The 25,879-nt window shown below is 40.4% G+C and overlaps 1 protein-coding gene across 2 annotated transcripts in view; it reads left to right on the top strand.

Annotated features, from left to right (window-relative positions):
- The window catches only part of LOC136829537 (GMP reductase 2-like), a 66,202-nt gene that overhangs the window by 2,610 nt on the left and 37,713 nt on the right, over nucleotides 1–25,879 (top strand). The gene's annotated exons all lie outside the window — the stretch shown is intronic.

Here is a 25,879-nt window from a genome sequence, read left to right as displayed (position 1 = left end):
TTACCTCGTTAAGCGTTTGTAATATTAAAGACATGCACAATTATATACAGTATGATGTAGTCAGATATACCAAATGGCTGAGCGATGGAAAAATACATTCATTTACGTCTGTAACAAGCCGAAGGCCTCTTGGCGCTACCAAAATAGAGCCCTCAAAAGCCCCCTTCGTTCGAGTATTGTTCTCCCTGGAGTAATAACCTAAACTAGTCTGAGAATGACCATTGTCAAGATTACGTTTTTAAGTGCCTCCAAGTAACGACCCTTAGTTAGAAATATATTTTTATAGAAATAAAAAATTGTCTTCGCTGGCTTGCCAAGAGGCACACGTGTTTGAGATGCCTTGAAAGGGTTTGACGAAAGGTTGCTCCTTTCGTTTCACATTTATTCGTTTGAAGTTTATTGCACTGTCTCATTTGAGTAGATGGTGTTCCAGTTGTGTCAAGTAAGGGAATAATCATGAATTTAGGAAGAGGTAATTTCAGCCTTTGAACGCATAAGAAAATGAAAAGAGGGAATTGGAGATCTGAAAATAATTGAGATGCAATACAAGGATCTAAAAGTGTAAATGGTAGGAAAACCAACAGTTGCACTCAGAAGCAGTAAGTGGAAAAATGCTTGGTACCGACAGTAGAATCTCAGGAAAGAAAACTAACAATGATGGCGTATGGCACTCTCCATTGGAATATGGATTAAAACATAAATTTTACCTGCTAGTATGGCGGTACCCAAGTGTGTTGGTAGAGCTAACGGATTAGTAGCATCTTTATGGTTACCTCACCAGACATTGTATACAGGCGAGATCACGTCATGGCCCTTTGCTGTGCCTCAGTTTTCAGAGAAAGCTCCGCATTCTTGCATCTCGTCAGTCTGTAAATAAATCGGGTTGCCAAGAAGACGAGAAATCTTTCATCGACCAGTTTATTTTTATTAACAGAAGTTAGATTTCTTAATTGTTTGTGGAAGCGAGTACAGTTTTATTTTTCATAGTTTGAAACGGGATATCTCATTTTAGTTTTTGGGGATTGGTGATTGTGAGGGAAGGAGAATCGTTTGTTTCTCACATATTTAAAAGTAGAGACGGTAGGAAACGAGACATGTTAAAATGTAGACTCACTTTTCAGTCATTCATGTCTAGCTACACTCGCGGCATGCTCAAGGCTCTACTACGCTTGCGTATTTTCTTTCTCAGGGAAAGAGGAAAAAGAACGCCATATTGCTCGTGGACTGATAAAAGTGAAAAACACTGATAAAGGTTGAGTTACTCCACATTGCATTTGGCCGCCTGTATATTCAACTCTTCTGTTAGCATCCGATTTTGAAATAAGCTTAATTTTAAGGGGCTTGACGACGGTTTAATACTCGTCACATGATTGTTAAAGCGGCCATTTGAGTTTTAAGACAGTTTCATAATTATGATATCCGTATTCCGATTCGTTATTGGCTAATTGACATGAATTCTCATTCTTCGCATTCTTGAAACTTACCCGATAACTTTGATCGTGGGTTAATATCTGATAAGCCTTGTGTATTACAGTTGCGCTTCCTATCGTTACATCAGGACGTTTACTTAATGTTGAATTGTAATTAAGATGTTTTACAGTCATTAATAAAATTGAAACCTTGTCATTCAGGCGGTATTGTCGTTTAATTTTTGTAGCATTTCGATAGATATATATATATATATATATATATATATATATATATATATATATATATATATATATATGTATATATAATAGTTTATATATTAAATGTATATATATATTATAAATGTGTACATATTAAATGTATATATTATAAATATATATATATATATATATATATATATATATATATATATATATATATATATATATATATATATATATATATATATATATATATATAATATATATATATATATATATATATATATATATATATATTATAAATTGTGCTTATGGGACTATTAGAATTTTGGTTTGCGTAACAGTCTTCGTCATGAGCGCTTGTATGAAGCCATTACTCAAGATTGTTTAAGTTTGAAGTATCGGGAGATTCCTGATATAAGCTAATGCTAACAGGTAGATAGGAGCTATAACGTCAATAACACTTTGATTTTTGGAACACAGCCAGTTCTGGGAGAGAGAGAGTTGGGGGAGACTTGTTATATACCTGTAGGATGGTTCCACCCCTCCAGAGGTTGGGAATTACCTCGTCGAGGCCCTCCGCTAAGAGTGTCAGGTCAGTTTTGTAATGGTTAAGGAAAGCGATTATATCGGATCCAGAGAGAGAGAGAGAGAGAGCGTATTATAATTTGACAAGTGATTCTGTGAGGCGTCTTTGTACTTGACCCTATTGGCAGAAGCAAAGGAGGCTGGGATGGAGCTTGAGAGGATAAGGAACAAGAAAGCATATTTTTTTTAAGTGTTCAGAAGGCAAGGGGAGAAAGATCACCCAGACACCGTGTTTTACGAATACAAGACGGTCCTAGCTGAAGACGTGAGTGCTTTGAAATTCAGGAATCAAAACACGTAATGATGAGGGTGTACAGGAGTAGGCGGAATCACTTATAAAGTCGATTAACACTTTTTTCATTAAGAACGTAACTCATATTTTCTTATATGGATTGAGTCATGATCCTCGTCAAATATTATACCACTTGAGATAAAGATCTTGCAGTGGCTTTCAAAATCTGTAATTTATTTAATATACTGTATATGTAAATTTTTTTTTTTTTTTTTTTTTTGTAGTTTTAGTGGAGACGAAATACATTCAAACTATTTTTCAAAATCCACAGAATTAAAATGATTGCATTTTCTTTACATGACATTAAGTCAGTTATGCTGTTATTACTATTTTAATTGTATAAAGAAAGTTGATAAAATATTTTATATATATTTCTACAAACAGTTAAAAGATGTGACCTTGAAATTATATGGAACCTTTTTTCCTTATTTTAGCCATCGTTTATTCGCAGTTAATTTGAAAAGTTCAGGTATCTACTTGGTGAAAAGTTGTGATTTACAAGTAAAGAATTGTACGTACTTTCGCTTGTTATTTTCAGTTTGGGTTGTATCTTGCTCTTTTCAGGCGCGTGATAGTGCATTGTCTCCCTTTGTATTGTTGCGAACAATAATTTGCTATCATATAGAGGAGAGGCGAAGCCTGCCTCAATAGAGCATTGTTGTGAGGGGCAGCACTGAAAATGGCAGCCTCTGTCTTCTTTCTTGGTCAGTCGACACCTCATCGTGGTATTTTCTTTTCTTCATTTGCCGAAGCATTGTGGTTTTATTTCGCTTTAAAAAAAAAAAAAGGAGATTGCTGTCTTACTCCCTTTTCGTAACCACCTACCAGTCTTGCGACTGTAAGAAAAAACGTTCTCGATTGTCGTTCATTGTTTGATTGACTGACATTGAATACGATTAAAAAATTAAGGTCACCGACGCCAGGATTCTACGAAAAATGTCAATAAGGTTCAAGCATTATTCGTCTGCATTGCTTGGTGACATTTGGGTAAGTGTATTGAGAATTAGAAGTTGCTGTGTTCATTCTTACCTCGGGGGGTCGTGCCGTCAGCGCACTTCACTCGGTGTACTGTATGCATTACTTGAGGTACTTTGCAGCGTCCCTTCGGACCCTGGTTTCAACCTCTTTCATTCCTTTTACTGTGCCCCCGTTCATATCTTTCTTTCATCTTTCTTTCCACCCGCTCCTAACAATCGCTTCCTAGTGCAGCTGCGAGGTTTTCCTCCTGTTACACCTTTAAAATCTTTTACCGTCAGTTACCCTTTCAGTGCTGAATGACCTCACAGGTCCCAGTGCTTGGCCTTTGGCCTGAATTTTATATCCGATTCCCGTTTTATCTGGATCAGAAAGAGCTCACATAACGACGGCTCCATTTCAGAAGCATTTAAGCCAAATTGCTGCACCATTTTTGCAGCTGGTCTCTTCAGCCTTTACACGTAAGTGTCTTCTGTTTTCACAGATGAATTAGACTTCTCCCGGGCTCAAAAGGTGGAGCTAAACATTATAGTCCGCCCCTGTTGCATCGTCATAATCACAGCCAACCAACCACTGGTTATTCTATCCTCAAAGTAGTAGGTACCATCTCCTGCAACTGCAGTAGTCCAGTACACAATGGCGAACAGACCTTGTGCATAGGCAAGAAAATTGAAATTGGCCATCAGTGTTCAATTATCCTAGAAAACATGGCCCCTTTCCCTGGAGTATGTACTAAAACAGAATTAATTGATAGTTATTTGGCTCAGCCTGTCTTCCAGCTCATCCTCAGGATGTTTGTACCTGGACTCGAGGAGATTTCCCAACTTAGAGGTCTTTACCCTCGTGTTTTCACAATTATTGGGTAAAATTGTAATCTGGTGAATCAAGTTTTCTGTCCATTTCAAATACCAGAGACTTCCTTTAGTAATTCTACAATAGGTACCTTTAGCGATATGCTCACTGTCATGCAGGACATTGTTCAGATAGATTTTTGCTGTCAAGTTGCTTACAATGACGAGTACAAGATAGGCCACAGCCTACTCGGACCTTATAACCAAAAATGAAAAGTTCATGGTGTCTCTAAAGGCCTACTGATAAAGCCCCTTGCCACTGCACATATAATCCTTTGCCAGTAACCAAGTTTTCTATGCCATGGTGCCATCTGGTCTCCGTATTTCTCTGTAGGACCCTAAAAGGTGGGCACTGAGACAAGTTAGAAGGGCAGCCAAGACTTTTTCTTTTATTTGCAATATTAAGGCTACTTGAATGTGTGCCTTATAAACAGAGGATTCCAATATTTAGTCTGGCTCATTTTCATAAGTGTGGAATCCTCAGAAGGGGATGCTATTCTTGTGTCCACAGGATACCACAGTTTTCCTAATTCCCCGTAATTAAGAATATTGATTCCATGCTGTGATGAAAAATATATCGTTGTGGGGCATCTAACTTTTGAGAACATCTAATGAAAGCTTCAGCAAATGCCACACGAAAGTTACAGTAGGTATTGTTCGTAAGGCCTCATATATTTATAACAGTGATAAAATCAGTGGAACCAGTTTTAGGTCGTTTTTACTTCCTTTACTGGAACACTGTTCTTCAGTGTGGATGTCTGCTCCTGCAAGAGATTTATCTCTTTTAGATAGTGATTCGTGGCGGTAGATTTGTTTCCTAATAGCAGCGGTTATGATTTGGACCATAAGTTGTATTTCAAAAGAGATCTTTCACATTCACAACTGATCCCTGATCCACTTTATCGGCCGAGAACAACCAGATTCGCTGAACAGCAGCAGCAATTTGCAGTAAAAGTGCCTTGCCGTCGAACTTCTCAGTTCCAGACGTCCTTTATTCCTCACGCCGTTGGTCTGTGGAACGGCCTTCCACAGGATGTCTTGCAGTTGAACTAAAGAAGTTCAAGCGAAAATGCAATGCATTACTACCCTAATACTATTCTTCTTGCATTTTAATACAGTTTTATCTATTTATTAATTTATTTTTGTCCTTTTTAGTACGTGGGATCTCTTCTTTCTGTTTCCCTTTACGTCCTCTTACTTTTTCCTGATGAGCACCATATTCTTTGGAAGCTCGAATTTCAAGTCAATGGCCCCTGTGGGCTTGTTCCATATGAATAGGTTTCATCTACTGATTAATATATAATAATAATAATAATAATAATAATACTGTATAACCCTCAAAAAATCACTTTGTGTGGAGGCATCGAGGTCGTCGCAGGGAGGGAAAATATCTCAGAAAAGTAGGTTTTTGATAAATGTCACGTCATAGAAATTGTCAGATCCATTGCCAGAGTCCAATTATTTAGAATAGTAGTGAAATTTGGCAAAGAATCATCGGCATCCACTCTTCCTTTCATCAGGCTAAGTTTGTTGTATGGTCATCGCACTGTCTCTTGATCTTTTGCCCCTGGTCTTGCAATGATCAGACTCAAAGCCTGGAGTTCTTGGAGTTGCAGAAGGCTCTTTGGCTTCTTAGGGTTGTCCGGAGATTCAACCTGCCTTGCTCATGTATGTGATATAGCTGACATTTCTGGTTGGTGGCTGGAACACATCTAATTAAAGAGACAATTCCTCCCACCTGCGAGCCTCCTAATATGAAAGACTAACTGTGATATTCATGTATGAGCAAATCACAATGTTTCAATATGTCCCTAGATATATGAAACCAAGGTCTTTTATCTAATTCCTCCTTTGGGTAGGGATGACTCAGTGGTTTTGCCTGGACTTCACAGTTTGGTGGTCCAAAGTTCAATCCCTGCGCATGGCTTCATGGTTTTAACAAGCTACTGTACCTTGTTTCTGTGTGCTAGAGGTGGAGGGGATGGGTAAACCAATAGGTCTATCTGCTGGTATATATCAGTAACAACTGCCAGATTCTCCTGATCCTCGCTTGGATGGGGCAGTGGCTATGCACTGATCATATATATTTATGTTTAATCTCTTGGACATTGTGCAACAGCTCAGTAGCCTGACTCTTGTCTTCTGTTGGTGAGCAATCATTAAAACTTACAAAGGTTTTAAAAAGTCCCTTCAGTTGTGGTGACTAACCTCCACTCGTCCACCTACACCCAAGAATATTTATTTTTAACAAGCTTCAGTTTGTATACTAGTAAATAATGTAATTTGATATAGATGTGTTCCTTTGCTTCTTCCTTCAGCAGACAGTCTTCCTTCATGGCCCTTTTTATAGAGGAAGGAAGGAAAACCTCATTTATATGATTTGCATCATATAGATAACTTTACACGGACCAGATGAGGACGAATAGGTGATTAATAAAAATTATTTAAAAGAAAAGCAAGGAGTGATAAAATATGCTAAAACAATGAATTCGCGTTTCTTAGGTGTTGGTAAACTGCATAAGCTTTGTTTTTCCATAGCATTCACATTTGATCTCTCTAGCTTGATAGTCCCATAGGATGACAGTGCCATTAGTGTGCCTCACTTGGCGCACTATAGGCATTACTAAAGGGTTTTTGCAGTGTTTCTTCGGCCCCTAGCAACACCCACATTTTAGCCTGTTACTTTCTCCATTCCTGCTTGATCTCTTCAGTCTTCTGTCCAGCCTCTAACTATTACTTTGTAGTGCAACTGGAGGGAGGGGGGTTTCCCAGTTCACCCTTGAGAATCTTGTACATAATTTATCTCCTGTATTTTCTGGAGCTTTTTATCTTTCTGTCCAGACACCCCAACTCCTCCTTTTCACTTTCTTAATAGCTGAATGACCAAAAGTGCCCCAGTGCTTGGCTTGACAGCTTAAATTTCATAGAGCTAATCAATCAGCCTATCCTGTGGGTTTTATAGATCTTGTCTGGACGTACAGGTCGGAGTCATTGTTTTGGAAGAGGGACACAAACAACTGTTTGAATTAGTTGATGCGACCTGGTTGTACACTCGCCACGAGCCAATTTCTGTGGAGCCATTCATCTATTCACTATGTTATAGAGTCAGTTTTGTTAGGAGCTGGAGTGTAAGAATGAAGAAAGGAGATGACGCGCCTGACGACGAAGTCAATAGGAAAATTGGGCAACCGAAATCGATGATATTTCTGCAATCATTCTCATAATGAAATAAAACCCGTTTGCTTCTGTTGTTTCGTACTTCCTTGATTATTAATGTTTTGTCTCTGCTGCCTTTCTTCGTGATTTAAAAGGGATTAGAAAAGGCCGCCCTAGTGTTGTTTTATAGTTTTATATTAATTTAATGAACACTTCAGATATTATTATTGATTATGGATTCCCTAATTAAGGTTCTGCTGAGTTCCCTTAGATTTTGGTGTCAGCGGTGGCTTGCAAGTTACTCGCGTTTGCTATTAACTGGTAGTTTATATAAGCTTAATGAACCTTTTTGAGGCTCTGATATGTGAATATTCATTTTTGATCTCTCATCTGTGTATGTGATTCATGTGCCTAACAAATTTGAACGTTTAAAGTTAGATTCAGAAACCTGGCCGGTGTTTGATCTTTTTTTTCTTTTCTTTGCTGCTATTGCTGTTTCGATTATAGCTCTGTAAAAGGAAGTTCATCTTCCAGAGTAAACGCGATTAACGTCCAGGTTCGTGACGTGAACCAGTTACAGTAAAACTATCTTGACACCACACTACATCATCAGAGTAATGGTCAGCCATCGACGAAATGAATTTTCTTTTTTAATTAAAATGGCGTCACCATGACTCTACTGGAATTGTTGCGTACGAAACCGCCCTATAAGGAAAAAAGATAATTGCAGTTCACTGTCCTAAGGCTACATTAGTGTTTGTATGTTTTTATTTCTCATAATTTTGTGTAGCGATAGATCCAGAACTGGAGTTTCTGGGTATTGTGGAGAGATGTTCAGATGTTCTTTAACTAGATAAAATTGTTGACTGAGCCTTGGCTTGTTACATGATGAGTAGCCCGCAGAAATGAGAGAAACGTAACTTTGTGGTTCGGTGACTTTAGGGTGGTAGTCAAGATTTAAGGGACAGAGAGAGGTATGAAACCTACAGTAGTGTAATTGTGTTGTTGCTCTGGAGTTGAGAATTTAGTGATTGTACTTGTATTTCTACGTTGTCGTTGTCATATGGCTTTGGATCTGTTTGTTTTATCAATTCAATGGAATTTGGAGTTACTTTGATCTATTCGTGCGCATTTTCATTTAACGATCAACCTCATATATTTTGTACCTATTTGTGGTTTTTGCATCATTTGTGGGTTTCACTCGATGTTTCAATAAGGAAAGGACTGAGAACTGGCACCCGGAAAAAGTCTGTCCTGAACATCATTCAAATCCTGGTGGTCAAGGATTGATCAGAATGATTTGTAAAGGTCCATTTGATTTCACTGGTAGTCTTACATAAGCCTGGATAATGTAATGCTTAGTCAGGTCTTGTGTTATATTGACTGAATAAGAAAATATTCACTCTGAAATCTTTGGTCAAGTGTTACCCGTCTCTCGAGAGGATGATGTAAGGTTTGTAAAAAAGTTTCTCTCTCTCTCTCTCTCTCTCTCTCTCTCTCTCTCTCTCTCTCTCTCTCTCTCTCTCTCTCTCTCTCTCTCTCTCTCTACAGTTTCTTGCAGATATATAGAAGTGTCAGCGCAATACTGTTCTTATTTCTTGTTGGGACTGTTATTTATCCGTTACCAGCTGATTCATTTTTCATTAGCAATCCTGTAACTAATCACAGACGGAAAGATGTTCACGCTGAAATCCGTCTAATGATCTAAAAGTAACGAATCCCTTTTCCTATTTCAAAGACAGTTTGAGACCATTGGGGCGTTTTGAAAAGTTAGTGTGCGTGTCTTACTTTATTTACTCCATGATTCTCGTATTTTTTCTTTCGTGAACGAAATTATTGGTGCACAATCCTTACAAAGAGGATTCCGAATATTCGAATGACCGTCTAACATACACATGCACGCACGCACACAAGATCTTCAGTGCAAAGAAGCGTCTTTCGACGGTATAGACAGGATGTAGCCCCAAAGTCTTGTATTCCTAGTATTTCATCAGGCAGTATGTTTCTTCATTAACTTATGCTTTTCTTGCTTCTTTTGTATGTTTCTCTTTCTTTGACAACAGGCATCCTATTCTGTGCGAGTTAATGGCCCTACTGGAGAGGGTCTGCATGAAAGCTTGCCCGCTTTCAGTAAAACAACAACCTTCAGCAGAGCCTCTTTGATCTTGACGCTCGGGGAATACTCGCTCGATCTCGATGCTTTTCTTTTTAATCATTAATTCTGTGATTGAATATATGCCTTTTCAGGTATGGCTGCCGTTCCATTAAAGAAAATTATTAAACGTGCTGAGAAATGTAAAGATAAAAGCCATTTTCGCTCCCGAAGGTTCCATTAGTGCAAAGCACGTTTCGCCCAGCCCCTTAGTTAGCATTCTGCGCTCGTAGATCCTTATCCTCTCTTGCCGGTTTTTATTGGTACTGAAATAGATTTTGAGCGTTGCAAACAGTTTGCAGCCACAGATGTTTAGCAGCCCTGATCGAATAGAATATCTAATAATAATCATATATGCGCAGAAACGTGTTGCCGTTGTTGGCCGAATGAGTTGACGTGAATTATCCTCCTGATGTTACTTGTTTTTTGCTTAAAAGGATCTTGAATTTCACTAAATAACCTCTCTCTCTCTCTCTCTCTCTCTCTCTCTCTCTTTGTAAGAAAGAATAAGCCAAATTTTATCTCGGTGCCACTTGAACAAGCTTAACATCGGATTTCAGTGTTATAACTGGGGGTTTTCTGGCGAAGGTTAAGGAAGAAAGGACACTCATGCACAGTCCTATATATTTTGTGCAAGCTCCCCTTTGCATCTATAGATTGCTAAAGTCTGCTTTCTCGTCTTTTACTTCATGGGGTAGCCTTCAACTCCCATGAATTACTATGCTATCCCGACACCGTAGACTTACTGGTACCATCTGGCTTGATGAGCGGAGGACCGAGCGAACACTGGGGGAACGAGGTCGCTCCAGCCGCATGAGAAGAGTAGGTCACAGCTAGTAGCTGTGTAAGAAGTTCAGCTCCAACATTGGCAGCGTGTTCGGAAGGTCGGAAAACCCTCAATTATAGGGAGATTTAGAGCGTACCCGTACGAGAGGATCTTGGTCTTGCACTGAAATATAATGGTGATCAATGGACTCCTTTTCTTCTTTTTTTCCTCTTCTTCTTCTGAAGGTTTTGTTGACATTGAAAGTGGTAAGTCATTGGTCGATGAAGATTCAAGGTCGGTAGATGATATCGTTTCCTAGTTCTTGTGGTGCAATCTAAAAAATTTTATTGCTGGAAAATCTACCTTTGGTAATATAAAATTTTCAGTGCAAATGAAACCGACTTCTTTCGTTACAAACTGAAATATGAATGATAAAGCTCAACGTTTAGTAATGGAAAAAGAGAATTCGGGTTTTAAAAACACAGCCTTTTATGGATACGTTGCTTGAATGCCATGTTGCGTGTCCAGAGTTACTCCTTTCATACGATAGATTCTCTCTCTCTCTCTCTCTCTCTCTCTCTCTCTCTCTCTTCCTCACACGCAAACAGTTGCTTCTCTGTGCAACAGAGAGTTCGCTTAGGCTGGATCTTTAGAACATTAAAAATATTGCTTCAGACATAAACGTTTTGCGATAGGAATGAATGAAGGCTCAAGGGTTTAGGGACAATTTGGTATGACTAATTCATGGTTTGTTATATTGATCTTGCTACAGTGGAATGGTGTATCTACCCTTCCCTGCGTCGCAGAACTTGTTGGGTTGTTACGCCACTATGTGAATGAGCTACTGCTTTTGTTCATAAATAGATGATAGCTTATTTCCATTGAATAATAAAATCAGAATTTGGATTCTTTATTGTTAATTCTACTTGTTAAAATCTTTCATGGAAACAGCGTTGCGTAATGTTATAATTAGAGAAATGTATTGACCGATATTTTTCTTATTAGCGACATTCTTGTGCCAGTCACTGATTGATTTATAGGCCCTTGATTTATAGGAAGAGGCAGCAGTGGGTAGCTGGATACTAATGAAAGTAAAATTATCACATTATTTTCCCATTTCTATACATGTTGACATCTAAGATGTATTATTGTTCAGTGAACAAAAACATACATACATACACATATATATTAACTTTATCACATACACAATTGTTCTGTGCATTAGTAGAATTACTAAAAGGACTTCATTCAAACTGGTTGGTATCTAATGGATTTTTTTATTCAGAAAAAGTTACAAGCTTTCTTGGACAAACAGTCCACATTATCAAGTATCCGTACTGTTTGTCCAAGAAAGCTTGTAACTTTTTCTGAATAAAAAACTCCATTAGATACCATCCAGTTTGAATGAGGTCCTTTTAGTAACATATATACATATACATATTGTGTGTGTATGTATGTATGTATATATATACATATTTATATACATATATGTGTATGTATATCTGTTAAATGTTAATGCATGGATTTTTATTAATCTGCCTTTTCCCAAATGCATCTCTGGACCATCCAGCAATCTGTATCAAGCAAGGTAAAAATTTATCGGAATTCAGTAGATGAGAGCTCGATTAAGCTTAATGCCATGGCAGTTCGGGCAAAGCCCCATTCTAGCATCAGTGCAGCCTACTTGCAGAGTTGAAAGTTTTTGGACACAGTTTCAACTTGAACATTCCCTTGAAAGTGATTGCTGGGGTACAGTGGTCAGGAAAAGCTTGTCAAGTCTTGTATCCTTAATGTGTGAAGGGTCACTAAAGTTCTGTGATTCATTGTACATAATTTAAGTCTCTCTCTCTCTCTCTCTCTCTCTCTCTCTCTCTCTCTCTCTCTCTCTCTCTCTCTCTCTCTCTCTCTCTCTCTCTCCAAGAAAGTTATACAAATCAGGTAAATCATTACATATCTCCATGCTTCGATCAACGCTCATTGAATCTCTCTCTCTCTCTCTCTCTCTCTCTCTCTCTCTCTCTCTCTCTCAGAAAGTTATGCAAGTCGGGTAAATCACGACGTATCCCGATCAACTCTTCGATCTCTCTCTCTCTCTCTCTCTCTCTCTCTCTCTCTCTCTCTCTCTCTCTCTCTCTCTCTCTCTCTCTCTCTCTCTCTGTGTGTGTGTATGTGTGTGTGCTTAATTCCCAGGTCAGTGGTAGACTTTCCTTTGTTGTTATTGTTTCTTTTATAATTTTGTGCTTAGGAGACATAAAACCGATACGTTCAGTCCGAAGTATTCACTTTTCTTTTGATGTTGACGTAGAAAGGAGTGTCTCCTGTGCTTGCAGCTCTCAATTGCATGTTAACCTTCCTTAGAAACGTGGTTTGTGTCTTTGGTTTTCGCTTCCGCTTCCAAATGTGCTTGTTGTTGTCATCAGTAGTTAAACACTTAAATATAATAATATAACATGTATTATTTGACAGCTCTAGAGGCCGGAGTGTTGTCATGAATGCTTACGTATGAGGGCTAGAAGATTCGGTCTCAGAAAATTTGGTCTCGAAAGTTTGGTGTTGGAAAATTCGGTTTCGAGCTTTTGAATGCTACTACAAAATGCTCGCTTGAAATCGACCGTCACTTCTTTGGGATTTAAATTCGGCAATAGATCTTTTAGTTTCATAAAAGCTTTATCATTTGTAGTTTGTTTTGTCAGGTAATAATATAAATGCAAGAGGAAAGGCTTTAGCGTGTGCAATCAGAACTTATGGTAATACCATACATTTGGAGAAACTTCAAAATTAGCATCGATTCCTAAGTAGAAAGAACTTTGCAGATCATTAAGTCCCTTGTTTGAAGCAAATGTTAAAATTCTTTTGTAATCGTCCATTCCACTCTCACTTTGTAAAGAAAGGTTTACCATCACTCAAAACACGACAGATTAGAGGCACATCAAATCCAGTAAGAGTCAGAGGTAACAGAGTGAACCAAACGCTGTATTCCGCCAATTTGTTATTGACCTTGAAACCGCTGGTAAACTGCATTTCACTTCTTGCATTTTCATCGAGTTGTTAACAGGTATCGCTAAAGTCGTTCTGTGCTAGATGATTCGCCGCTTTTGAATTTCACATTTTATTTATGACAGCATTTCGAGCTTCTACTTTGGCTGATGTAGTAGAATGATTATGATAGTTGAGTCTCATAACATTATTTTCACTACCCCGGATTTTCGTAGACATACCAGCGTTGAACCTCTTACGCATCTCTCACCGCCGCAATACAGTAGTCTAGTTTGTCGGCGCTGGACATATGGAGGTTATATATATGTCATTATCCTCATCGATACATTTTACTTTCCTCTTTCCCATGTAGCGTACTTGGTAGAAATTCTTTTGGGTACTGTAACTGAAATGAAAAGTTTTGATGGATGGTGTCTCGTAGAAATAGGGTACTGATGACAAAACCTACTAGTGAATTTTATTCAACTTTTATAGTATTATAATTGCCTTGTTTTGTTTATCTGGTGTTAAACATATTTACTAAACGGACTTACTTTCCCTGTTAACTGCATCAAATTAAGGAAAACAAAAATTGTTCTACATACAGCTCAATTCCGATGAGCTAAATACTGAAAGACCCAATCTTCTTAACTTTTACTATGAAATTTCTTTAATGTATTTGTATGTTTACAAAAAATAAAATAAACTGAGTTAATCTTCAATAAACATTTTTAGGTTTCCTTTGTGTTTTGAAAGCAGTGTTACAAGAATTTATGTTATTTGATAAAGCCTTAACATCAATATTCAGTGCAGATTTTGAGACCGAATTTTCTGGGACCGAGTTTTCAAGACCGAATTTTCCTAGCTCCTCCCCTATATGTAGTCGGTTTGCCACTGGTGTGCTTTGCAGGTAGTGAAGGGACCTTGCTGTTGTGAGAAGTGTACTGCTTTCTTGGTGGTTTCTGACTGAGATGCTATAAAGAAAATTTTGCTTGGTCGCCGGATCGGCAGACCTGGGTAAACCCCGAAATTATCTAAATACAAAGTGGCCACTTACGACAGCGGTGTAGTATAACCTAATAGCCAAGTAAGCTGCAATCACAAGTGACGTGCTTCCTCTATATTTTCGACCTGAGAAATTTATATCCAGGGTCAGTGTTGCGATTTGGAATCATTTTCAGTAGGTAAGAGGTTTTTTTTAGGAAAAAAGACACGTTTATTGGTGTTAATTCATTAAATTAATATCCCCAACTTGAATGAAATAGCAACGGTTAACACCCAACAGAATAATCAATCACTTAACTTCGCAGTGAGTAATAAAGCAAGGTTAAGACCAGTTTTATCGTTAAGCCGTCACAGTAAAATTAGAATAGCTAGCCAATAAAGTAATCATCACTTTACTGCACAACCAGAAATTAATCAAGATTAAGCCTAGTTTTATCATTGGAGCTTCAAAATGAATTAAGAAAAGATAAAAAGCAGACCATTCTGCAACGCTCTCTGGAGGTCGGGTCATTCCCTTGAGGCACCCTTTCCCATTCGAATAGGACTTTGCTCACCAGACTGGTCAGAGCTTAGTCCATTCCAGTAACCTCTTTGTTGATGATATGCAACTACTGTGTCGGGTATCTGGTCGAGCGTCTCAAGAGTGTGATGGGTAAGGTAGTGGGTATGTTGGTGTCGGCTGCAACAAAGAAACGAGGGAGCATGTGCTTGAGCGCAACTTACAGAAGTAGAAAATCACCCTCCCCCTTACCATGAAGCAGCGATGGAGAAGCAGATTAGGTTTAATGAGGTTATCAACCCAATGGCCACCAGCCAGATGTTTCCGACATATTTCACAGGTAGTTGTTCAAGCCCTGGAATGTCTTGGGACCAGTGATGGGAACTGTTCGGAAGAGCAGTTGAAACCATTTGGTAGGCTCTCGTAGCCGAACCCAAGGCGTGCCACTCATGGTTCCTGCCATTCCTCCAAATGCTGATCTGATAAGAACCGTTACACCTGAGCCCTGCATTATTTTACCAATGTAGCCACAGAAGGACTGTATGGTATGCATGATCCCAGACCTAAGAATATCATCTCTAAAGCAATCAATGTTGTCCCATTTGATTTGATAGACCTCCATATGCAACTGCATGTCGACTGAGATGGAGATATATGACATGCCCATGTCAGTCAATGATTTTGTCAAATCACTAGCAAAGTCAGAACTGTATCCAGATGAGAACCTTTGGCACCAATGAGAGGTCCAAACATTTAAGTACTCATTGGGTTCTTGTTAACTTCTTTACTGCAGACCTCCTAATTCTTGAACCCTCTCCACTTTATTGCTTTTTCCTGTGCAATGAATGTGCTAAGCCATGCCATGTCTTTTTCTTGTACAATAGCTAGACTAATCTGGCAGGAACACACTTTCAAGTGGGAGATGCCAGAGGTGACTTCTACAGCTGGTGGGTTAACCTTGGCATCCCCAGGTGTAGTGTTGCAGAGGGAGGTTGTCTGACGAGCTGCTGCTCTTAGATAGTCTGGGCTTGATGATATGGCTCATCCCTGGCTTAGTACAGCCATACTTCAGGTAAGTTGCAGGATGTATTTGCTAGAATCCATGAGAGAGAACATGGGTGGGGTGTAGAACATTTGGTGTGAAGACCTGATGATCAACTTTGTTAAAACATGCAGTGACACCCACAGGTTTATTTAGCCCAAAAACTGATATAGAACCTCTGTTTTCATGCAAATAACTTGATGCTCACTTTCACTTTCTGAATTTTATGGCTTCATCATACAAGGTCGTGAATCCATGCCCTTGAAGGAACTCGAGAGGTTCAGAACTATGATGCATGTTCTATAGTTTGACTGATAGTCTTAATGTTGTATGATTCCTTTTACCAGAATTGCCTGACTGAGACCCAGATTTTCATGGTCACTTCACCATCTAAGACCAGGTCCAAAATCAACTTCAACAAACTTAATGGTGTTGGCTTGTGTAAACTCTGATAGGTCATAATTGGCGCTGTTTTATTTGATTAACATTGCCTCATGCTTGGTCTGATCTGTCTTGCTATAGCAGCAATGCTGCTCACACCAGTAGCACCCACTTCAGTTACTTTGAAACATTAAGCAACAGTCTTTAAAGCCAGCCATGGTTGTACAGTCATCTCACTGAATAATGGTAATATCCTTGCTTATGCTAAACATACCATGCCAAGTGAGTTTACTACCTTGTTCTATATAAAAAAAAATGGCATTCATCACCATTCTATATTTTTTACCTTGCTTGGTTCATGCACATTCTTACTTTAATAAGAACAGCATCAACTGTAGAACTCATTGGCAAATCAGCACATTTGGGTACTGAGGGACTGATGAAACTATTATAGCAGCATAGATGGTACCTGACCCTTCTAGCTACTTCGTCATTCTGCTGTTCAGCAGTGTCAAGGAGTATATCTTTCATGGTAAGGGGATTACCTTCTTTGTCAAAAGAATAATTGGTCAGACACAAACATGGTTGCATCTATGGACAGACATTCCTTGGCACAGGAGATAGTCTTCATTGTACTGAAATGTACCTTTGTCTGGTACCTAAGTTTGAGATCTTGTAGTTGTCTTACCATCCTCATCCTTTGCTTTTCTTTTTCTGTGACTTCTGAATCCTTCGCAATTTTCTCTTTTGGTGTGTAATTGCAATAGCAACCTCTGTGGCAGACACCAACAGTGTTTTTTAGCCTGTCCTGCAAATCCCCATCATCACAGACTGGCACACGAATTTATCTTCTTGATTCCAACCTCAGTGAATTTTTTCTTTTCATTTTCATGATGCAGTGGGATAATACAATTTGAGGTACCATCACAGTATTCAGGATTCCCTGCTAGAATAGAGAGGAATAATTAGGAATATATTGTCAACTATTTAGAAATCCGGTTGTCGGAATGCAAATGAGATTTTATCTTTAATTTCATTCCAAATCTCGACATTGGCCCCAGATAACTTCTCGGGTAAATATTGTGTAGAAAACACGTTACACATGTGATTATAAGTTAGTTGGCTAGAAATTTATACCCACCACTAATTGCAGTGGCTACTAGATTTATGTAGTTCCTCGCTGGGTGAGCGGCTTCTGTTCTCAACTACCACTCTGTTGGTCGTGAGTTCGAATCTCCGAGTGGCCAGTGAAGAACAAGAGGAATTTGTTTCTGGTGATAGAAATTCATTTCTCGCTATAATGTGGTTCGGATTCCACAATAAGCTGTAGGTCCCGTTGCTAGGTAACCAATTGGTTCTTAGCCACGTAAAAATAAATCTAATCCTTGGGGCCAGCCCTAGGAGAGCTGTTAATCAGCTCAGTGGTCTGGTTAAACTAAGATATACTTAACTAGATTTATGTAAATTACAGGATTTCTCCAAGGTTTCTGATCCAGCGACCAAGCTAATTTTCCTGTTTAGAACAATTCTGGTAAGAAACCACCAAAAAACAATACATTACTCACAACAAGGCCATGAATCTGGTGACTAGACCGATATAGAAATATATATATATATATATATATATATATATATATATATATATATATATATATATATATATTATATATTATATATAAATATACCTTAGATACTTGCTTGATTCTGGGTGGCAACAGATAATCGCAGGGAGTTGTTTGCATTATCAAGAAATCTATTGTATTTTATTAAACATCTGACTAAATAGACTGATTAAGGCAACACCGTAGATGAATAAATCAAGGGAAATACTGTGGCTTAGAGCCTTCTTCATGTGAGGGAAGATTACGTAAAGTCAGGGTTTCTCGTAATTATATTTACATAATAAACACAGATCAGAAGAATGACGAATTACTAGGCAGGCAATAATAAGGGCCTGTTAAATGAATGAATCCTACACCAGAGAAATATTCTATGCCGATGATGTCTTCACAACAGGAACATCGCAGAGGGGTAGATTAAAGGGTGGCATAAGGCCACTGCATATGAGGATAGAGCCAAGGGAGGTTCCACAGCCAAGGCTGATTCTGCAAGAGATGCAAGACATTTACTTGCATGAATAATAAGACACTCACAGGGAACTGAGGGACTGCACAAATGGTGCCAAATAACTCAGTTCAACAATAGATGCATAATTACGTTAACACTTGATAATTCAACACAAAGTACTAAAGGTGACTGCACAGTGGAATTAGAAAATAAATCAGACAGAGAAATAACAGGATTGTGACTGACTAAGAAAACCTTATTCCAGGAACATTACCTTCGTCAAGATGATGAAGTCCTCTGCAACAGGGGGCCAATGCTGAAGGGAGGGAAATTTAAGGGATGCCACTACAAAGACTACTCAGTTTGATCCTCGAGGTCGAACCACATGGGGAATGCAAGGGACAGGCAGGAGGACATCCATCCTATGTGAAGTTCACAGTGCGTCTCTTTTCTGACTGCTGTGGCATGGTCTATTTCTAACCTCAGGGAATTATGTCTTGGCATCCAGATAGGTAGCACAAAGGTCAATCTCTTCCTCGTGTCTATAGCAACCACATGGCATCCAGTCAGGCCTCGTGGAGAGGTCACCCTGCCTGAGTGGTGTGGTGCGATGCTGACTTTCTCTTTTTTGGCTCCTCCCTTGCCCGTTGTCTGATGCCATCAAGGAAGGCATCTTCAAAGGTCACCTGGATATAAGGCCTTAGGCAGTCATTTTGAACAGAGAGAAGTATTAAAGGCTTAACCTTTTTGGGAATGGAGAGAATTGACGAAGGGGCGAATAAAGACCCACAGTTCTAGTAATTAAAACAAGTGAAATGAATGGTATTTCTTTCTCTGTTATGTTACGGATGTAAAAACGGGTGAGGTTGCTTAAAAAGAAGTTCCTTCATTGCACCCCCCCAACCAAGTTAGCATTCACACCCTAGATCGGGTTTGAATGATTACCAGCAAGCAAACTCACTTAAAGACTTTACTGTACTTACTTCTCTCTCACTTTCCTTTGGTGTCCTATAAATTAACTTAAACTTCTGCAGAGTAATTACTTTCAAGAGGCAAAACATCACTGTGACATTTACATTAACCCATAATAAATACTTGCTACTAGAAATGTCATATTCTTATTGTTCCTATTACGTTAAGGCAGTGTACAATGAATGTTAATTAGAATATTTTCACAACGTAATGGTATAGTTAAAACAGTGGATTAATACTAGGTTAATTCTAGAGATACTTCATGCTCTCTTAATAATAATCCAGTTACGAATTTTGCACACATGCAGTTAGTCTGCCTTGAAGAGGCATTACAATAAGGTAAACGTAAGCTTAGTTAGGTGTTCCCATGATACCCGAGCGACAGTTCAGTGCCATTCGGACACAATAACACAAGATTGTGAGTTTGAGAATCGAGATTTATTACAGAGATTCACAAAGAGAATAGATGACAGATTCAGATTAATCAGCAATTGTTAACAGAAGATGGTGATTAAATATGCCGAAATGACATTCCTTAGCCTATGGAGAATGGCTAGGTTCATTCTTTAGCCCAGGAAGACTGCAAAGGTAGCCAGAGGGCGCAACTCCTCCGGCAGGATCATTTGTCAACATCTACAAAGTCTTCGTAAGATAAAGGAATGGCACTGTGCCACTGTGGCACTGGTGCTTGGAGAGCTCAAGGGCTCTCTGTAAGCTACCTGGAATTATTCACGCCCTTGGTATTTCTTCTGTTGACCTCTCTTCGACAGTTTGTCTTGGCTGGGGAATTGGTGGAACCAAGCCCGGGGAGGGTATTTGGAGTGCCACCTGTGTTGGCTTGCTTGATGGCCAAAGCAGGGGCATTCTTTACAAGCTCTATCACAAGCCATCACAGTTCCTTGAGTTCATCAGCCATTTGAGACACGGCAGAATCCTTACTCATGGTTGTGTCTGTGGCAGACTAGGACAGAGAGGAAGAGGTCGTGGGGGGCGTGAGAGTCTCGCAGGTTACAACAAACAGCTCAGGCATGGTTTGCAAGGCTGCACCTTTGGGTAAGCTTCGCTGTGGTCAGAAGAATCCACCTCTCTTACCGGCATTGGTAATGGAGCCAACCCAGGAGAAGAGAGGGGACCCAGACTGGGATCTCTTGAATGGAGATTGGGGACATTCTCTGGCACTGGCACTAAGGCAGGCTCAGGCACTGGTATCATATCAGGAATTTGCTTGCCATTTGGGATGCACGGAACTTAGCACTGCTCAGGGCACCCAAGTAACACTGGCAGAGATTATGACTCAGATTTTGGATCCCCTGGAGGGAGATCTACTTGGTGCCTTGGCACTGGCACTGGTGTAGGATCAGTCACTGGTATTATATTAGAAATCTGCTCACCGTTAGGGACGGACGGAGCTTGGCACTGCTCAGTGCACCCAAGTGACACTGGCAGAGATTGTGAATGAAGTGTGGGTTCCCCGGAAGGGAGATTTATCTGGTGCCTTGGCACCGGGACTGGGGCAGGGCCTGGCACAGGACTGGGCTTTGAAATGTCCTCAGATGGAGGTGACCCCTGCACAGTGTACTCAAGTGGCACTGGCAGCAGGACAAATGCAGGGGATTGAGCCTTACTCATGCCTCATGAATGGTTTGAGGGGTCCGGACCTCGAGATTGCTGTAATTTAGATGGGGACTGGCATTGCGCAGGGCACTCAAGTGGCACTGGCAGTGGGGGTTGAGGCTTATTTATGCCTGATGACTGATTGGAGGGGTTACCACCCCTGGAACAACGAAATTTATGTGGGGTCTTAAAATCTTGCCCCAGGAGGATGTCATAACCCCCAGGAATATAGCTGGCTACTGCAAGTGTACATATTTTGGAGCAGCGGGGTCGTGTAACTCTCAGTTTGACAGTAGGAAGTATCAACTTTATATGGTTGATACCTTCGATTGTGACAAGCTTGTGTCGATTGATCTTAGCTCCATGGGGGATTCTATCTTACCACATGAAGGAGATTTGTGTGCCAGAGTCATCAAATGCCTTGACTTGGCTTGCAAGATAGCTACCTTGAGGAGCTGCCACAGATATAGGACCCTTAGCTGGAGGGCCTAATGAAGAAGGGGTTATAACTGCCATGGCAATGGCGGGTATATTGTAGTTTGGGCAACACCTATATCTTGCGGACATGTGACCCTTCCAGCCACTGTCTCTTTAGAACTTATTACTGAAGTCCTTTCTTGGCACTGGATGATGAGGCCAAGGTGGAGCCACAGGTTGCGAAGCTGTTGAGTCACCAAGGCATGCAGTGCCATCTGGCACTGGTGAGGAACTGTCTCTGACGGAAGCTAGAAGTGGGGAGGTTCATGATTCCTCCTCAGAATTACCCTCAGAAATGAGCCTGGGGTTGACTAGCAGTTCCGCCTCTCCTGAGGTGAAGGAGGCAGAGGCCGAAGGGGTAAGAAAATTGCAGGAGGCAAGCATTTCTTCTGGCTTTGGCACAAGAATGGAAGGAGTGACGTCGGAGTCAACTGTGCCAGAATCTAAAGCTGGGAAGGGCTCAGCGACCAACTGGGACGAAGCCCTACACAGATCAGGCGAGGCACTGACTCAAGGCAATGCACTGGTTCACCTGCTGGAGTTGAAGGCGTTGCGGGCGCTGGCCCTGGCCCTCTCTCAGACCCGGGCCCATTGAGCATACAGTGCAGGTCTAATTTATCCAGCAGGGGGTTGTTCTTCCATGGAAGATAATCCTTCAAGAGGTCACTGCTTAGGATGATGTAGTAAGATTTGTGAAGCCTCCCCACCACTCCTAGGTGGCAATGTTGTATTACGTGGTCTGCGTCACCTAGGGGCATTTTCACCCTTAGGGGTATTATGGGGACGGTATAGGTGGTGCTATCTATCAACTCGAAGGTCATTCCTTCATCTTCTGTAACTTGGGCACCCAGGGATAGCTCATTTCGTGCAGTGACGGAGACCTTGGCTTCTATATCAGCCAGGGGCATTACTCGCCAATAGGAATAGAGAGACTCATTGTCAGGGAGAGTGACATGGGTGAATCGGCATGCTAGGGCGCTCTGTAAAGTGCCATATGATGATATGGACCTCTTTGGACACTTGAGGGAATTCAAGGAATGACCGCGCACACTACACAGTGCAGAACCTCTTCATCCATCTCTTAACGGGAGTCCAGCCCTTGGGCTGGGGCTTTGAGGCAGGGGAAGGCATTGCCTTGGATCAGTATGTCTGAAAAGACTCAGTGGTGTTCGAGATTAACAGATTTGGTAATGTCTAAAAGACTAAGGGGTGTTCGAATGAACAGATTCAGGGTGTCTCGAAAGACTTAGGGTGTCTCGTAAGACTTAGGGTGTCTGAAAGACTCAGGGTGTCTGAAAGACTCAGGGTGTCTGAAAGACTCAGGGTGTCTTGAAAGACTCAGGGTGTCTTGAAAGACTCAGGGTGTCTTCAAAAGACTCAGGGTGTCTCAAAAGACTCAGGGTGTCTCGAAGGACTCAGGGTATCTGAAAAGACTCAGGGGTCTCGAAAGACTCAGGGTATCTCGAAGGAATCAGGGTATCTTGAAGGAATCAGGGTATCCGAAAAGACTCAGGGGTCTCAAAAGACTCAGGGGTCTCAAAAGACTCAAGATGTCTCAAAAGACTCAAGATGTCTCAAAAGACTCAAGATGTCTCAAAAGACTCGTGTGTGTGTCTCGAAAGACTCAGGGTATCTCGAAAGACTCAGGGTGTCTCGAAAGACTCAGGGTGTCTCGAAAGACTCAGGGTGTCTTAAAAGACTCAGGGTGCCTTGAAGGACTCAGGGTGCCTTGAAGGACTCAGGGTGTCTTGGAAGACTCAGGGCATCTCAAAAGACTCAGGGCATCTCAAAAGACTCAGGGCATCTCGAAAGACTCAGGGCGCCTCGAAAGACTCAGGGCATCTGAAAAGACTCAGGGCATCTGAAAAGACTCAGGGTGCCTCGAAAGACTCTGGGTGTTTCAAAAGACTCAGGGTGTCTCGAAAAATTCAGGGTGTCTGAAAAGACTCAGGGGGTCTCGAAAGACTCGGGGCATCTTGAAGGACTCGGGGCATCTTGAAGGACTCGGGGCGTCTTGAAGGACTCAGGACATCTCGAAGGACTCAGGGTGTCTGAAAAGACTCAGGTTGCCTGGAAGACTTAACCTGCAGGGTGCCTCAGAAGACTCAAACTTCGGGGTGTCTGAAAGACTCAAGTGTTCATAATGAATAAGAGCTAATATGTCTTTCACGGTGTCTGAAAGACTCAAGTTATCAGAAAAGACTTAAATTTCAGGGTGTTTAAAAGACTCAATGGTTCGTAATGAACGAGAGTTAATATGTCTAAATGAGTCTCAAATTTCAGGGTGTCTAAAAGGCTCAGTTGCATCTTGAAGGAACGAATATTAATATGCCTAAATAAGACTCAAATGTCAGGGTGTCTAAAAGACTCCGTTGTTCGTAAGGAACGAAAATTAATATGCCTAAATAAGACTCAGATTTCAGGGTGTCTAAAAGACTCGGTTGTTCGGAAGGAAGGAAAATTAATACATCTAAATAAGACTCAAATTTCAGGGTGTCTAAAAGACTCAGTTGTTTGTAAGGAACGAAAATTAATATGTCAAAATAAGACTCAAATGTCAGGGTGTCTAAAAGACTCAGTTGTTCGTAAGGAACGAAAATTAGTATGTCTAAATAAGATTCAAATTTCTGATTGTCTGAAAGACTCAATGGTTCTTAATGAACGAAAATTAGTATGTCTAAATGAGACTCAAATTTCAGGGTGTCTGGAAGACTCAGTGGTTCTTAATGAATGAAAAATAGTATGTCTAAACAAGACTCAAATTTCAGGGTGTCTGAAAGACTCGAGGGTTCTTAATGAACGAATATTAGCCCAAGCTAACAGAAGCCTTTATGTATAATTTCATTTGGGGAGAGACACTGCAGAACTAATAAAAGGCTTACGGGGGTTATACACCCATGGTGTGTAAAGGAAATTTCCTTGCACTGTCAAATAATTTAAATGTGGTGTGATGAAAACAGTACATCATTCCTATCGAAATCTTAAAATCTCCAACGCACTACGGTAAGACAAAATGCTTAATCTTAACATGCAAGGGGCAGTCTGGACTGCCGAGAGGTTATGGTTGGGAAGGAAGAAATTGTTATTCTCCATTATCAAAAAAATCTTAGCTCGCATATGTACTAATGGTTACGTCTGCTCTAGTCTCGTGACATCTGCCATCAATGAATCAGGCGGATTGAGGCTACTCTTGACCGCTTGTCTGGCTTGCCTGGGCAACCCTTTTTACCCACGCTCGGGGGAGCCCCGCAGTAATGAAAGAAAGAAGAAATTCTCGCGGATATACTTCAATAAATAAATTTGCAGCAATACTATGATCTCGCTAAGGAATGTCTGACTCAATTAAAGAATTAAAATTTTTAATTTTAAAAATGCAGCGAGGTGTACGGACATATGGATAAAAATTAGCGAGCTTAAGAAAGGGATTTATATGTAAGCACTGTGCATGTGCTGTTTATAACAATGAGATTCCCAATGGAACTAAAAATTAAAGATGGTGGACGGTTAGGGATGGGGGCCACGTGGTCAGGAATTGAAGATTCCGGGTCGGAATTACTATTCACTTGTCTTGAGAGCAAAAATTTAGATTCCTAAGTACTTCCTAGCTTTTCCTATTGATCAGAGAGAGAGAGAGAGAGAGAGAGAGAGAGAGAGAGAGAGAGAGAGAGAGAGAGAGATAAATCCAGCAATACGAAAATAGCTGGAATCAAAACCGTGGTGGTCGCCTACACAATGTGCCCACCTAGGGATTCGGGACTTTCAAATTGTCCTTATCACATGGACAAAGGAATAGGGGCACTACTCCTTTGAGTAACTCTTCGACTGAGTTCACTCCCTATTCTTAAAATTTGCAGCTAACTTGCAGTAGCACAAAAATCTCATGGAATGGTTAATACACTCTCTCTTCTCATGAACTAAATTGGCATGCATATGGTCCTGTCAATTACCTACCACTGATTGCAGTCACTTTTCGCACCTAGCTTTGTTGATGTACCCCTCCCTCAACGATTAACCCGAAGTCAAGGATGCAGTCAACGTGTTTGCGTGACAGGTCCCCCACTACTGCTGCTTACATTGCAAATTAAGGCAAGAAAAAATGGTGGAAGGATAAATTTTGATAACATCACAACCCTTGGAGGTACATCAGCACAAACCATGTGCTCAGCATTTTGGTGAAACAAGTGCAAAAATCATTTGTGTTGATAAATAACTGTAGAAGTCTGCTTCATACACTATATCAATGAAAGGATTATACACGTGTACTCAATACTCGAAGAAGCGAACGAGAAAACAATGGGGCACCATACATTTGTCCACGGATGATGGAGACGTGTTCATTTAGGATGAACAGAGAATGTGTTTTGTCGTTCTGTGAATTTGCTATTCAGATTTGTGCTAACTTTCCTGGCAAGTGCTGTAGAACTGAGTCTGATGATTT

Source organism: Macrobrachium rosenbergii, chromosome 44, assembly GCF_040412425.1.
Source record: "Macrobrachium rosenbergii isolate ZJJX-2024 chromosome 44, ASM4041242v1, whole genome shotgun sequence".
In the NCBI taxonomy this organism is placed as follows: domain Eukaryota; kingdom Metazoa; phylum Arthropoda; class Malacostraca; order Decapoda; family Palaemonidae; genus Macrobrachium; species Macrobrachium rosenbergii.
Note: the sequence above shows the minus strand (reverse complement) of the source record. Positions and strands in the feature narration are given on the sequence as shown.